Source organism: Amaranthus tricolor, chromosome 16 (assembly GCF_026212465.1).
Source record: "Amaranthus tricolor cultivar Red isolate AtriRed21 chromosome 16, ASM2621246v1, whole genome shotgun sequence".
In the NCBI taxonomy this organism is placed as follows: Eukaryota; Viridiplantae; Streptophyta; class Magnoliopsida; order Caryophyllales; family Amaranthaceae; genus Amaranthus; species Amaranthus tricolor.
The window spans coordinates 5,077,940-5,094,508 of NC_080062.1; positions in this window are offsets into that span (position 1 = coordinate 5,077,940).

Genomic DNA, 16,569 nt, shown 5'->3' on the forward strand with positions numbered 1-16,569 from the left:
TCTCTTCGATGTGGGTTTGCTGAGTTGTCTAAAAACAATGGTATTTGACGCAAATAAAAAAAGTAAATGGTATATGGTGAATTATTAATTTACCACAAACGGCATACTGACGGCAGTTGTCATTAATGGTATTCTGTGCTAACGGACATAAACTCAATGGTATATGGTGAATCAAAACATTTCGTGTGGTATATGGTGAATTTCGAAGAAACTCAGTGGTATATCATGAAATATCCGATTTGAAATCCCAGTTCATTCGAAGAGCAGCATTTACATGGTAGCCCAGACTTCGAGTCTTTGCCCAGCCTTCGATCTCAGCCCATCCCATTCGATTTCCGGTCATCTCTGCAACTGACCGGCCAACCCTTCATTCGATTACAGGTATGGCTTCCTTCTCCTGCTTTCTTTGTAACACCCGAATTTCCTCCCTTCCTTCACGATTCTGGTTAATTCAAGGGTGTTAAATTTTTCTTGTTCTATTCTCTGTGTTGTGCGAATTTAGGGTTTTATTTGAGTGTTTGTTGCAACTTAGGGTTTTGGTAAAGGAGTTTTGATTTGTTGGTAGTAATAGCAATAGTAGGATAGAAATTTCTAGTTTTTTTTATTTGATTTGGGTGTTTGTTGCATTTGAGGGAAGAAATTTGGTAAAAGTTGTAGGCAACCTAAAGGTTTAAGTATGAAAATTAAGCTTATTATGGAAGAGTGTATGTGGGATTTTTGTCTTGTTTCAGCAAGTAGTATGGCATTTTTGAATATTTAATTTGTTATTGATTGAAATCTAATAAAATTAGGGCTTTTGGTGATGGAGTGTAGAAATATTTAATTTATTACTAGCAATATTAGGGTCGAAATTATGGCAAATTGGTTGAATTGTTGGATTTTTAATTTGAATTTATCATCATCATACCCAGTGTATCCCACTCATAGAAAACTATGATCAGGGTCTGGGGAGGGAAGAACGACGGCAGTTCATATCCATAGAGGAGAGTGCGATTAAAGAGTCCCTCGGCTCGAAAAAGGTCTTCAAAGAGAGAGAAACTTACAACTTACAAATATTTTTAATTTGAATTGTTGGATTTAATTTGTTATTGATTTGTTGAGTGGTTGAATTCAAGAAATTAGGGCTTTTTTTTCTCTTTCTTATTTTCTTATAATTCTCATTTTTAAATTGCAGAATGCCTGAACATGTGGTCTTACGTTTTAAGTAGTTATGTGTTGAAGTAGACTTGGATGTAAATGATAAGGATAAAGTAAATTTGTTGGATTTTGTAGACTCAATTAGGAACGGGAACAGCAACAAGAGGGGGGGTGAATTGTTGTTGTTACTAGTTTAAGCGTTTTTGCCCTGTTTTTTGCGGAATTGAATAAAATAAATAAAGCTTAAACTTAGAGCGAAATAATTAAAAGAGACAAACGATTTTTACGTGGAAACCTTCTAGGCCTAAATAGAAGGAAAAACCACGACCCCTCGGGATTTCTAAATTCTCCACTATGTTTAAGGCAACTCGTTACAATTACATTAAACATCTTACTTCACTCGAAGCGCATCAACTAGGCCAACTCTTCTCTCTTAAATTGCTTCACTCAAAGCAACAAACTTAGCTTCACTAAAAGCTAAACTCCTCAATAGCTTCACTCAAAGCTATTCTCTTCTCTAGCTTCACTAGAAGCATTCTAATTCCCCCTTAGACTCACCCGAGTCTAATTACAAAGATTCTCTCAAAAACCCTTACATAAAGGATAAAAATTCTCTAAAATAAAATCAATGAGTTGCACAAGAAAATATTATAAATTAATTGGCATTTTTAAAACAAAATTTTCTTGTAAAAATTCTCCCATAATTACATATGATTTAATGGCTCATACTTAGGCAAGTTTTTATGAATAACCGAGTCCACTATCTATAGAGCTAAAATCCCTATTAAAAAGGAATATTCCAACCCATTATTCCATTATCAAAAATATCATGGGAGTAATGTGGATTTTAATAACCAAGTCTTCCTACGGTTAATCTTAAAAATAGGCATTTAAACTTGACCAATTCAAAACCACGTTTATTTAGCAATAACCGTTGTTCCCTAATAATAACCGTTGTTCCCTTAAACAACAGTTTCTTCAATAGCTGTTCCTGTTCCAGTACTAACTGCTGGAACGTGTTTGCTATAAATAGAAACGGTTATACTTAATAGGAATGATTACTTGCTAAATTTTAGGAATAAGGACGGTTTAGAATGATAGCTAAGACCAATTCAACAACCACTAATTCTATTTTTAGTAAATCCAATATTTACTAAAAATAGATCCTAAAATAAAGGATCTTTATTTAGAGGCTCATACGTAAAGTAATTTTAAGAAAACTTTTTGCCAATTAATTATAATAATTAATAAATGCAACAAATCAACTTTATTTAATACATTAACTAAAAAATAATAATTATAAATATAACCAGAATTTCCAGTTAACGTAGGCTGACTCCAGTTCAGGAACAGTGCGCTGTTTCCTGAATTCAGTTTTGCTAGAACATCCAACTTAGGAGCAGTAGACCTGCTGTCTCCATTTTACATCCCAAGCGATATACTTCTTCTAACATCCCTTGAATCCTTTTGACACGTGCATTCCCATGAACTAAGCCATAGGTACTATCAACGATCACAATTAATCGGATATCGACCTGCACACAATCTCTAAACACATATTTGCTTAAGTGTAGTCATCATCAAAACTCAAGAGGTCCAACAAATTCCTCCTTTTTGATGATGACAAACTTTTAAACAAACTTAAAATAAAATTAGAGTAAAATCAATATTATAGAGCATGTCAGAGATTAAAACAACTCTACATAACTTAGTAAATTAACTCGTTACAATATAATTTACAAAGCAATCATAGCAACACAGTTTACTCCAAATAGTATAAAAACACAATATAAAATATATGTTTTTAAATAGTTTCCAAAAATAGTTAACATAAATCACTAAGTATTTCAAATGTAATAACTTTGAAATCAGAACAATTAATCATATAATCAGAGCATATATCTTATACTCCTATCAACAGAACATTCAAAACAATTATTAGAACAATTCATCATCAGAATCATTAGAGCAACAGTTCATCAAGTAACTTCTATTATCAGAGCAATATAAATCAATCTTGATCATAAGCATCAGAGCATCAAGCATTAACAAAAGGTGTTAACTATATACTGACAATAGATTAGCTATATTTTGACAATCAGAGCAAAATCAGCAAGCAATAAACAATCAATAAACAATCATCAGTAGCACACAGCCAAACAGCCTTAGATCATGAATCATAACCTTAATCCTAAAGTCCAACATAATAGATATTATCAGAGCTAAGCATACTTAAGCATTATTTAAGTTTGTGTCAAATATTCCCCCTTTTGACATCATTCAAAAAGAATTGGAGCAATCAAACCACAGCACTAAACATATAGTCATAGTCAAAGAGAGAATGAGGATGCACAAAGTAAAAAGCAGTAACAATGAATGCAAACAAGATCAGCTATGATCAATCGTCACAGATAGTTAGTAGCATAAAGGAAAATGTAGGTCATAGTATGAATTAATACAAACAGTACCCCAGCTGGTACAAATCAAAAGCAAGAAAAGATTGTTTGATAATAGTGATGGTTGCAACAAATAAGAAGATATTAAAAAGTATCAAGAAGAATTAGGACGCAGGAGCTTCATCATCTATATATTATGTTTCCACCTCTACAGTATCCAACATTTGCGTCTTCTGGTCAGTTAGTGAGGCTAAGGAAACACGAATTTCATCTTTAAAAACAAGGAAGCTTGTCTGCAATTCTGTGAGTTTTAGTAGTATGGAGGATAAAGGGGCTGTAGGAATTGTAGTGTCACCTAAACCTTGATTTTGTGATGTGTGTATAGGTGGTGGTGATGATGGTATAGGTGACTGTGGTGGTGAAGATGGTTGTATTGGTGACTGTGGTGGTGAAGATGGTTGTATTGGTGACTGTGGTGGTGAAGATGGTTGTATTGGTGACTGTGTGACAGGTTTAGGTGAGGAAGGATGGCTTGGTTCAGCTGTTGTGTATGAGGCTGAGTCATCATCAATAATAACAACAGGTTTCTTTCCTTTGGAAGCTAGCCTACGACTTTTCCTAATGTTTGAACCAGGTACGGAACTCTCCTCATCTTTTTCTTCTTCTTCCTCCACAGCATCCTTTATAGGTTCCTTCACAACTTCCCCCTTACAAGAATTTTCCTCCTGTTCCTCCTCAGAATGCTCCTCTGCCTTCTCAGTGGCAGAGGGAACAGGCTCCTGTTCCTTCTTATTTACTTCCTCTTCCTTAACATTTTCTTCATTTTCTTCTTCATTTGTGCCCTCAGATTGTTCAGAGGTATTCTCAAGGGTCTCTTTTGCATTTAATTTATGGTGTAAGTTATTTAAGCACTTGGCACCTATCATATTGTTCGGACCCATGGGAAAGTTTTGTCCTTCAAGTGGAACACCTATCTTCCTAAAAATCCAAGTCAGCAAACCTCCATATCCAATCACACAACCTTTAGAAATACATTCACTTAAGTGAGAGATCATCAAAGAGGGAAATTTGATTTTAATATTGTTAGCCATGCAGTAAATTAGAGTTGCATCTTGTAAACTTACTTCACTGCGTTTGGAATTTCGCGGCAAAACAAATCTACATGCAATGTTATACAGCAATTTGTGTAAAGGGGACAGTGCATTATGGCTGACCTTCCCTCGTTTTTCAGTGATCCCTAAAAATTTCCAAACATCCTTTTCATCTTTTTCAAAGAAAGTTATTTTTGATCCAACATAATAAACATCAAATCCATTTGTGAGCACACCTAGCCATTCTCCCAATTTCTAACTGTTAAACTCTATTTTAACTTCTTTAACAGAACTCGAACAAACACCCTTTTTTTTTTCTAAACCAAACCCAACCATCATTTTTGAAGTGGTCGGTCTTTTCCTCTTGTTCCTTGCTTTCCTTTTAGTGCCACCAGGAGTGTCCTGCTGTTCTTTTGAAGATGACTCTTGAGCAGTTAATAAAGGTGTTGGGTGGATAATTCTTAAAGGCTTGGGTTGTTTCATTTTGGGTGTACGGCTATTGGTTTTCATGGTGATTTGATGAGTTGATGGAGCGAGATTTTGCAGGAAATGTGAGAAGATGAAGATGATTTTGGAATTTAGAGTTGATTGCGTTTGAGGATGAAGGGTTTAGGGCTTGGCGTGCGAGAGTGTATAAAATGAATATGAGAGGACGTGTGTTTAGGTGATTCATGTTCCTTATTTAAATCGCGCATATGGACACAAAATGTGAAATGGAAACAGACAAATTTAGTGAAGAACTATGATGATTTAACTCCCGCTATTTTAATGGAAATTGCTGGGTAAATATATATATATATATTGAATATTATGATTTTTTTTTAATGAAAATGAAAAATAAATGAAAATTTTATGCTACTATAATCTGATCAAATCAAACAAGCAATCATATGAGCATTCACAGTATATACTTTTAAATGGTGCGTACCTGATCCTTTCGATAATCGATTTTTCAATCAAGATTTTGTGGTTGATCGACCTTTTCAATTTTCATTCTGACTTTAAGGATCACATATGTCACTCACTTCAATGCAGCTTGATCATGCTAAGTTCCAATCTCATTTTTTCATGTTGTTCCATTGGAAGCGGTTTAGTCATGATATCTGCTATTTGCTCGTTTGTGTTTACATGCTTTAAAATAATATCTTTATTTTCAACATTATCCTTAAGAAAATGATGCCTAATGTGGATGTGTTTTACTCATGAATGATGCACTAGATCTTTAGATATGCATATGGCACTGGTATTATCACAATAAATAGGAACACTTTCAAACTTAATACCAAAATCTCTTAGCTGCTGCTTTATCCATAGCATTTGGGAACAGCAAGCTGCTGCTGCTACGTATTCAGCTTCGGCAGTGGATAATGCAACAGTGTTTTGTTTCTTGGAACTCCATGAAACTAAACATGAGCCAAGAAATTGTACCATACCTGATGTACTTTTTCTATTAACTAGATCACCTGCATAATCTGCATCACTAAAACCTTTCAAATCATAAACATCACTTTTAGGATAAAATAAGGATAAGTCGTTTGTTCCCTTCAAGTATCTCAAAATTCGTTTTACTGCTGTGAGATGTGATTCTTTGGGGTTGGACTGAAATCTAGCACATAAACCAACACTAAAAGAAATATCGGGTCTACTAGCAGTTAAATATAACAAAGAACCAATCATGCCTCGATACATGGTTTGATCAATATTTGTTCCATTTGGGTCTTCATCTAATCTAACATTTGTAGCCATTGGTGTATGGTTGGTTTTAACATTGTTTAGTCCATATTTCTTAAGAAGTTCTTTGATTTATTTTTGTTGATGAATAAAAATACCATTTTCAGTTTGTTTAATTTGCAACCCAAGGAAGAAATTTAGTTCTCCCATCATGCTCATTTCAAATTCAGTGCTCATAAGGTTGGCAAATTCTTTACACAACAGTCCATTGGTGGCTCCAAAGATAATATCATCAACATATGTTTGAACAACTAAAATATCCGAACCTCTATTCTTAAAGAATAAGGTTTTGTCAATTTTGCCTCTTACAAAGTCATTTTGAATCAAAAACTTTGATAGTCTCTCATACCATTGTCTAGGAGCTTATTTTAAGCCATAAAGAGCTTTATCAAGCTTGTAGACATGATCAAGACAAGAGGTATTTTCAAAGCCTGGGGGTTGTTCAACAAAAACTTCTTCATCAAGAAAACCATTTAAGAAAGCACATTTCACATCCATTTGATATAATTTAAAGTTCATAAATGCAGCAAAAGAAATTAAAATTCTAATAGCCTCTAACCTTGCTACTGGTGCAAAAGTCTCAGTGTAATCAATACCTTCTTGTTGATTGTATCCTTTGACCACGAGCCTTGCTTTGTTTCTAACAATTATTCCATGCTCATCTAGTTTATTCCGAAATACCCATTTCAAACCAATTACCTTTTTGTGTTTCGGTTTGGGTTCCAAGTGCCATACTTTATTTCTTTCAAATTCATTTAATTCGTCTTGCATGGCCACGATCCATTCGGAATCCTTTAGAGCTTCTTCATGATTCTTGGGCTCGAGTGATGATAGGAACGCAAAGTGTGCACAAAAGTTTCTCATTTGAGATCTAGTTTGTGTTCCTTTATTCAAATCACTTATAATCAAATCAAGAGGATGATAACTTTGATACTTCCAAGGTTTGGGCAAAAAAAATTCTCTTGTGGGAACAATAGCATGTTCTAGTTCATCAGCTTGATCAACATTCTGTTCAGCTACTGGATCGTTCTGCTCATCTGTGGGAACAGCTGGATTGGACAGTATGCTGGTCCTGTTGTGCTGGCAGTTCCTGGATTTGGTCAGTTTCTTCTGCTTCTTCTTGTATCGACTGTTCATCTGCTGTTCCATGATCTTGCATTTTAATTCCTTCATCATCATCTTCCAAATTTGCAAGACCTATTTTAATATTACTTGTTTCCTGTTCACTTGTTGAAAAGTTAGTTTCATCAAAGATTATGTGAACAGACTCTTCTACACACATTGTTCTCTTATTATAAACTCTGTAAGCTTTGCTTTGTGATGAATAACCGATAAATACTGCCTCATCACTTCTTTCATCAAATTTACCTACGTTTCGTTTTCCATTTACATGAACAAAACATTTGCATCCAAACACGCGAAAATAGGAAATATTTGGTTTAACACCTTTAAGCAATTCATAAGGTGTCTTAGAGGTGATAGGTCTTATTAACACACGATTCAAAATGTAACATGCAGTATTAACAGCCTCGGCCCAAAAATTTCTAGGTAAACCACTAGCAATTAACATAGTTCTAGCCATTTCTTCTAAAGTTCTATTTTTCCTTTCTACTACACCATTTTGTTGTGGTGTTCTAGGGGCGGAAAAATTGTGATTTATTCCATGTTCATTGCAATAACTCATAAAACTTGAATTTTCAAATTCTTTACCATGATCTGACCTTATGTGAATAATTTGATTATTGGTAGATTTTTGTATTTTGTTAGCGAAAGAAACAAACTCATTAAAGGCTTCATCTTTACTAACTAAAAATAAAGTCCATGTAAATCTACTATAATCATCAACAATAACAAACACATATCTCTTGCCGCTACGGCTTTGTATTCTCATAGGTCCACACAAATCAATATGTATTAATTCAAGCGTTTTAGAGGTGGTTACAACATTCTTTGGTTTAAAAGATGACCTGACTTGTTTTCCTTTGGCACAAGGATCACAAATTTTATCATTAAGGAATTTTATAGCTGGTAGTCCTCTAACTAGGTCTTTAGATCTTAATGTATTAATCAATGAATAACTAGTATGACCTAGACGCTTATGCCAAAGAAGTGGGTCGTCTTCTATAACACTTAGACACGTTGTACTGTTTCTGGGAACAGTGTCCAGGTCCACCACATAGGTGTTCCCTTTTCTGATTCCCTCAAGAATGATGTCTCCAGTGTCATTCCTAGAAATAATGCACTTTTTAGAAATAAAGTTTACAGAGTTACCTTTATCACAAAATTGAGAAATGCTAAGTAAGTTATGTTTCAAATTCTCGACTAAAAATACATTGTCGATGGCATGGGAACGTGACCTTCCAACTTTTCCTTTGGCTATTATCTCACCCTTCATATTGTCACCGAAGGTTACTGTTCCCCCATCATAGGCTTCAAGTGAGAGAAATTTAGATTTGTCACCCGTCATGTGCTTGGAACACACACTGTCGAGATACCATGAGCTGTTCCCCCTCACTTGGACCTGAAAAAAATAATTGTTAGTTACAGGAACCCATGCTGTCTTGGGTTCCTTGTCAATTTTACAAGAATCTGCTTTCTTCGTCCAAACATTATCGACATAATTTCTGTTAGAGACAGTGTATTGTTCCCTTTTGGTGCACTGGTTCTTCAGATGGCCAGTTCCTCCATAGAAGGAACAGATTCTGTCACTAGGGAGATCAACGTAAGCTTTCTTCTTCTTGTTATTCTTAAAGTAATTTAGGCCTTTTGAATTTTTACTTTTGGCATCTTAAATCCATTTGGGAGTAATTTTGATTTTCCCTTTTTCTCTTGAATTTAATTCAAGTTTATCATTATTGTTACGGTTAGGTTCTAGATTCAACTTTAAATTTTGAAAATCATTGCACATATCTTTAGTAGATGCATCATTCAATTCTTTATTCAAGCCTAATAATTTCTATTGTAACAACTCAATATTAAGAATAACATTTTCCTTTTTAATTCTCTCCATATTTTCCTTTAGAATTATATTTTGGTCCAACAAACCGAAAAATCTGTTTTGGACATCGTATCTAAAGGTGTTTATATAGGAGACATGATCTTTGCTTACCTTGAGTTCCTTTTCTAATTGGAGACACTTAACATTGCAATTTTCAAGTTTAGCTTGTGTCTCCTTTGGCAACTCAATCAATTTATTTTTACTCAATTTGGATGGATGGATAGAAAATGAGTTAGAAGAACATACCTGCTTTATGGCAAACGCATTAATTTCTATCTTTTGAAAATCTTCTTTTTCAAATACGGTTTGAGTTTGGGAGCAATTTCATGATTGGAGTTAGTAATGGTTACCTCAAAATCTCCAATTTCGATGACTCTCCAAACTTGATAATTTTCCGCTTTGATGAAAATCTCCATCCTATTCTTCCATTATGTATAGAATTTTTCCATCGAACATGGGCGGTCTTTGAGTAGAATAACCTTCTTCCATTCGCTCGTTCATAATTGACATTTTCGGGAACACCAGGATTCTACCCTCAGGGTTTCCTGATCTACTGGGAACATGGCTCTGATACCAATTGTAGACTCAATTAGGAACGGGAACAGCAACAAGAGGGGGGTGAATTGTTGTTGTTACTAGTTTAAGCGTTTTTGCCCTGTTTTTTGCGGAATTGAATAAAATAAATAAAGCTTAAACTTAGAGCGAAATAATTAAAAGAGACAAACGATTTTTACGTGGAAACCTTCTAGGCCTAAATAGAAGGAAAAACCACGACCCCTCGGGATTTCTAAATTCTCCACTATGTTTAAGGCAACTCGTTACAATTACATTAAACATCTTACTTCACTCGAAGCGCATCAACTAGGCCAACTCTTCTCTCTTAAATTGCTTCACTCAAAGCAACAAACTTAGCTTCACTAAAAGCTAAACTCCTCAATAGCTTCACTCAAAGCTATTCTCTTCTCTAGCTTCACTAGAAGCATTCTAATTCCCCCTTAGACTCACCCGAGTCTAATTACAAAGATTCTCTCAAAAACCCTTACATAAAGGATAAAAATTCTCTAAAATAAAATCAATGAGTTGCACAAGAAAATATTATAAATTAATTGGCATTTTTAAAACAAAATTTTCTTGTAAAAATTCTCCCATAATTACATATGATTTAATGGCTCATACTTAGGCAAGTTTTTATGAATAACCGAGTCCACTATCTATAGAGCTAAAATCCCTATTAAAAAGGAATATTCCAACCCATTATTCCATTATCAAAAATATCATGGGAGTAATGTGGATTTTAATAACCAAGTCTTCCTACGGTTAATCTTAAAAATATGCATTTAAACTTGACCAATTCAAACCCACGTTTATTTAGCAATAACCGTTGTTCCCTAATAATAACCGTTGTTCCTGTCAAGGAACCAACTCAACCAAAAGCTGATGGTGGTTGAGGCCCCAAGATATGTTATATACTCTAACAGTTCCCTTAAACAACAGTTTCTTCAATAGCTGTTCCTGTTCCAGTACTAACTGCTGGAACGTGTTTGCTATAAATAGAAACGGTTATACTTAATAGGAATGATTACTTGCTAAATTTTAGGAATAAGGACGGTTTAGAATGATAGCTAAGACCAATTCAACAACCACTAATTCTATTTTTAGTAAATCCAATATTTACTAAAAATAGATTCTAAAATAAAGGATCTTTATTTAGAGGCTCATACGTAAAGTAATTTTAAGAAAACTTTTTGCCAATTAATTATAATAATTAATAAATGCAACAAATCAACTTTATTTAATACATTAACTAAAAAATAATAATTATAAATATAACCAGAATTTCCAGTTAACGTAGGCTGACTCCAGTTCAGGAACAGTGCGCTGTTTCCTGAATCCAGTTTTGCTAGAACATCCAACTTAGGAGCAGTAGACCTGCTGTCTCCATTTTACATCCCAAGCGATATACTTCTTCTAACATCCCTTGAATCCTTTTGACACGTGCATTCCCATGAACTAAGCCATAGGTACTATCAACGATCACAATTAATCGGATATCGACCTGCACACAATCTCTAAACACATATTTGCTTAAGTGTAGTCATCATCAAAACTCAAGAGGTCCAACAGATTTGATAATGGATTGGGAAAATGAGTGCATTAAAACTAACAACCTTATACCTAAAAATCCCTCATTTGCGTATGTTTTGAAGATGAATCATGTTAAACTTAATTGTGATCAAGACCTAATGACCATGTTTAAGAGGTTCAATGACAATGAAATGATTTTTATTTGGGTTGGTGCACTTGAGGAGGAAAGTAGTCTCATGAAATCGGTTAGGAGTCTTAGGGACATACAAGCGTCACAAAACCCAGTACCACTTAAAATCATTCCCGCAAGAGAGAAATTTCTAATTAGGAGAAGGGATTCGCAAGAGTTTGAGATAATGTTCCCCTTGAATGACTACAATGAGGTTCAACATGACATTATTGTGATGAATGCTATGCACCTGCGTAAGTGGCATGACATGGAAGTGGAGTCATCATTGAAAACTTTTGAAAATACTCCCATTAATGATTCACCATTGCAAACAAGTAAAACCCCTAGCCAAATACCTTTGACTATTTCTTTTAAGTCCTCAAAAGCTTCCACTAAAAAAATTCCAACGATCACTGCTATTAGGAAGTCCATTTTGGTGAAAGCAAGCTCACAATCTTCACAACCTTCACAGCCTTCTCAACCTTCTGTGCAACTCACTGGTTTCAAACTCAAGAACATGTAAGGCTTTCAATTCTGGTGATGAATTTTATGAGATTAAAGATGGTAAGTCCACCTTTTCTATGAGCTTGAATGACAGAACATGCATGTGTAACGCATAGCAACTCACTGAGATCCCTTGCAAGCATACTGTGAGGGTCATTCTACATTCAAGCCAAGGTCCCATAAGGTTTTGCAATGATTGGTACAGTTGCAAAATGTACAAGCAAGCGTATGCAAGCATTATTAGATCTATTCCAGACCCTGAGCATGGGCCAGAAATGCAATTCCCACCAATTAAGCCACCAATGATGAAGAGAACAATTGGAAGACCTGTAAAGAATAGAAAGAGAAATGCATACGAAGAAAGAAAGGGGAAGGTGTAGTGTAGATGCAAGGAGTTCGGACGCAATGTGAAGACTTGCAAGGGAGGATTGACAGCTAAGCAAAAGAATGGTAAAGGACGACTTTTACACCGTCATCTTCAAAAGCATCCTAAATATAGTTATGTAAATACGTCTTAGTGCTGAAAATGCAACTTTGTACTTTGATAATAATAGTTTTTGAACTTTGAACATATGTACTAGTGCTTGAAATGCACTTTTTGAACTTTATAATGCTAATTAAGTAAATATGTATTAGTGCTTGGAAGACACCTTTTGAACTTATGAAATACACCGTTTGAATTATTTATTAGTGTTTGGCTACTTACCTTTTGAACTTTATAATGCCAATAATTTGAATGAAAACAAAATTATTACGACCTTTATGGGCATTAATGAATTAAACGGTGAATTAAACGTTAAATTGGTGAATTAAACGTTAAAATGGTAAATTATACAAAAACTGGATGCTACCATGTGGAAAAAACTTACAAAATAATGAATTAAATGAAATTTAACAAGAACTTAGCGGAAAATGCTACGACAATTAGTTTGTGCATGATGTGGATGCTTCAATGTGGAATTTTCTTAAAAAAATGCTACCATGAAAACTGGATGCTACCATGTGAAATTTCCCAAGAATTAATTATATGGGCTCGTGTATAATTAAAGTCATGAGTTAAATTTCATTAATATGATTGCTTAGAACCGATAAGTGATCACTTCCAGTTTTAAGATGATGATTTTTTATACTTTTGAGTAATTACTTATAACCTTAAAGAATTTACAATATTAAAGTATTAATTAGAGAAATGAGCTAATTATATTGATTTGTTTCATGTTAAACCGGTCTCTAGTTTGTTTTATTTACATTATTTCTAATATGTTAAGTGGAGATTAAAATTAGTGCATAATAAAGATTAGACTTGATCTTTATATTATGATAGATAGACAGATATATGAAATTTGTGTTTAGGATGTTCCGTGAATAATTTTTTTTAGCTATTAGCATATTATTTTGTCAAAAAGCTAAAAACCTATATTTACTAATTAGCTTTTCAAATGAAATGATATTACGGTTGATTAATTTTATTGGCTTTTTCGCTTGTTAACTCATTTTTTATTTAATAATTATAATTATGAAGTACCTAATTTTACAAAACATTTTCATAATTACCTAACTTATCTACCTAATTCAAATAAAATTTATATACACAACAGACACTTTGAACTCGTGAGGTCAAACAAGTCGACTAAAAAAGCTAACAACAATGGTCATTTGGTTAAAATATTTACAACCCGTTTGGTAATGGGTTCTAAATAATGGGAATGACAATGAAAAGTTAGTGTAATTTTGGTAGAAATATCTTTGGACAAATTTGATGATCATGCTTATTCTCCTTCAACAATCTCATTTTCTTCACAAAATTCAATGCATTACCATCTAAACATGTAGTATTAGGTGGTAATGAAAAATTGTGAACAAATAAACTTTTTTATGATCAAACTTTCATTACCATGGGAATGACATGATATATATCATGAAAATTTATACAATAAATCATTCCCATTACCAATTATTAGTACTGTTAATCGAACGGGCCGTTAGGAAAATTCACGTGAGTTTTCAACTTTTCCATGTGGTAGATAAATAGTTTTCTCAATCTACATGATGACCTGAACTTTTAATTTTTTTATATAGTGAACAAAATGTTAAATTCTTATTCATTTCGAACAGACTTTCAAAAAGCATGCCCATAAAAATATTTGAAGGTTTATTTTTATGAATAAAAGTTGGTTGTTGGCTGTTGGCTTTTTTAGTTGGTTTGTTTGACCAGCTGGAAATGTTAGCTGTTTTTCTTAGCTTTTAAGTTAATTATATGTGGGGATGTTTGGTAAATTTGAGTATTGGTTCAGTCGTCTATTAGATAAAAAGTGGGCCAACAAGCCAAAAGTCAACTAAAAAAGCTAGCTGGAGTAGCATTTTTATTTTGACTTAAAAGACAGCTTTTCAGCTGCTTTAAAAATCATTTACCATACACTTTTTTTGGTTGTTTAACAAACCAATAAACCAAAAACCAAAAACCAACTCAAAATCCAACCGAAAAGGTAAGAAACAAAAACTTCCGACTTTTTGTCTACTATAGGTGGAACAATTAGAAAATAGAAACATTTGTACACCGGATGAATATGGAACGGTACTTCATTTTGTTACTCTCACTCAGTCACTCCCTCTCCCTTTCGTCATCTTGTTCACTTCCTCTAATTTCAGTGAAGTTTTAACAATGCGAGAAACAAATCTCCTCATACACAAGCTTCCTTGAGCCTTTAATCGAGTCTGATCGTCGTTCCTGCTATGATAATTGATACATTCGCATCTGGTTGCAATTGGTGATTTTTATAGCTTTCTCACTTTCTTATCTGTTTGCTTTTCGATTTTAATTGATTTTAGGGTTTTTTTGTTGAGCAGATGGAACTCGAGGGCTTTGTTGCGGAATTTGGAGATGAAAAATTTAAATTGAATTCTTGAAGTGTTGAAGTTGGTGACTCGACTCGAGTCTTGTCTTGGTGTTTAGGTGAATCACGGGCTAGGTTCAAATAGGAATCCAGTAGGCAACGCTGACTCGGCGTTGTGGTGGCCAAGGTTAAAGACGACTTGGAGTGGTATGCTGTGCTTGAAGCAATTTTCCAGAGACTAACGCCGACTCGGCGTTCGTGATGTTTGGAGGACAGCCGAATCGGCTGTGATGGCTACCAAAATGCATTTTATTCCAAAAGAAAAAGCCGACTCGGCGGCAGTATGGGATAGAGAAAAGCCGAGTCGGCTGCGGTTGCATTTTGTGCGAGGAGCAGTTTTCAACTTCCTTTGGCCGGTTATTTTGTGATACTTGGTACCTAAGTGTCTTGCATTTAGGTTTTATTATAAATACTTCCTTTTGTGAGTACTAGGGAAAATAATTCACAAATTGAGAGAGATCACAAGAGAGCCATTATAATTTGTGAGTGTGATTGGAATTCATCTTGTAAATTCTTTGCGATCAAAGTGAAATTATCTGATCTCAGTGCCGGTGGACGTAGCTATCACATTAATAGTGAACCACGTTAAATCTCTAGTGTCATTTTCTTATTGTTTGCATTGAATTTCTTATTGTTTCATTATTGTTCATCGACCTTGCTTTCGCTGTCGCACAACAATTGGTATTAAAGCTCAGGTTTAAGTCCTTGGAGAGTTTTTGAGTGAAACATTGGATGGAGATTCTACAATAAGAATCGAGAAATTTATCGGGAAAAATAGCTTCGGGCTATAGCAAATAAAGATGAAGGCTCTATTGAAACAACAACAAATATGACGTCCATTGGCTCTAAAGAGTACTACTGCTGGGTCGGAAGACTGATTAACTAACGGGCAATTAGCTGTAATGGAGGAAAAGGCTTATTCTACCATTTTGCTAAGTTTAGATGATCATATCATCATGGAGGTCGTTGATCAGGCTACAGCGGCGGAACTATGGATGAAATTGGAGTCATTGTATATGACTAAGTCGCCGGCCAATAAATTATTGTTGAAGCAGCGGTTATTCAGCCTCTGAATGCAATCAGGTACTCCCTTACGGGAACATCTTGAAAAACTTAACTCTATTTTACTGGATTTGCGTAACTTAAATGTTAAAATAGATGATGAGGATGTTGTGTTGATTGTACTTATGTCTCTACCGTCTAGCTATGAAAATTTTGTTGAGTCTTTTGTTGTTGGTAAAGACTCTCTGACCCTAGAAGAAGTGAAGGCAACACTTCATACTAGGGAACTTCGTCAGAAAGCTATAGGTGATAACAAGGAGAGTGGCAGTGGGTTGTTTGTTAAATCCGGGAAATCTAAAAGGAAGAAGGGGGTTAACAAGGGCAACAATACTGGGTCGGGTGTTGGAAACGGCAATGAGGGATCAGGTAGGACTGCGGGGAAGTCCTGTTATTACTGTAAGAAACCGGATCACTTTAGGGATAATTGTCCGATGAGGAAGGGCAAGTCCCAAGCTGCCGTAGTTGAGGAAAAACCGAAAGAGAACTATAATTCGAAGGAAGA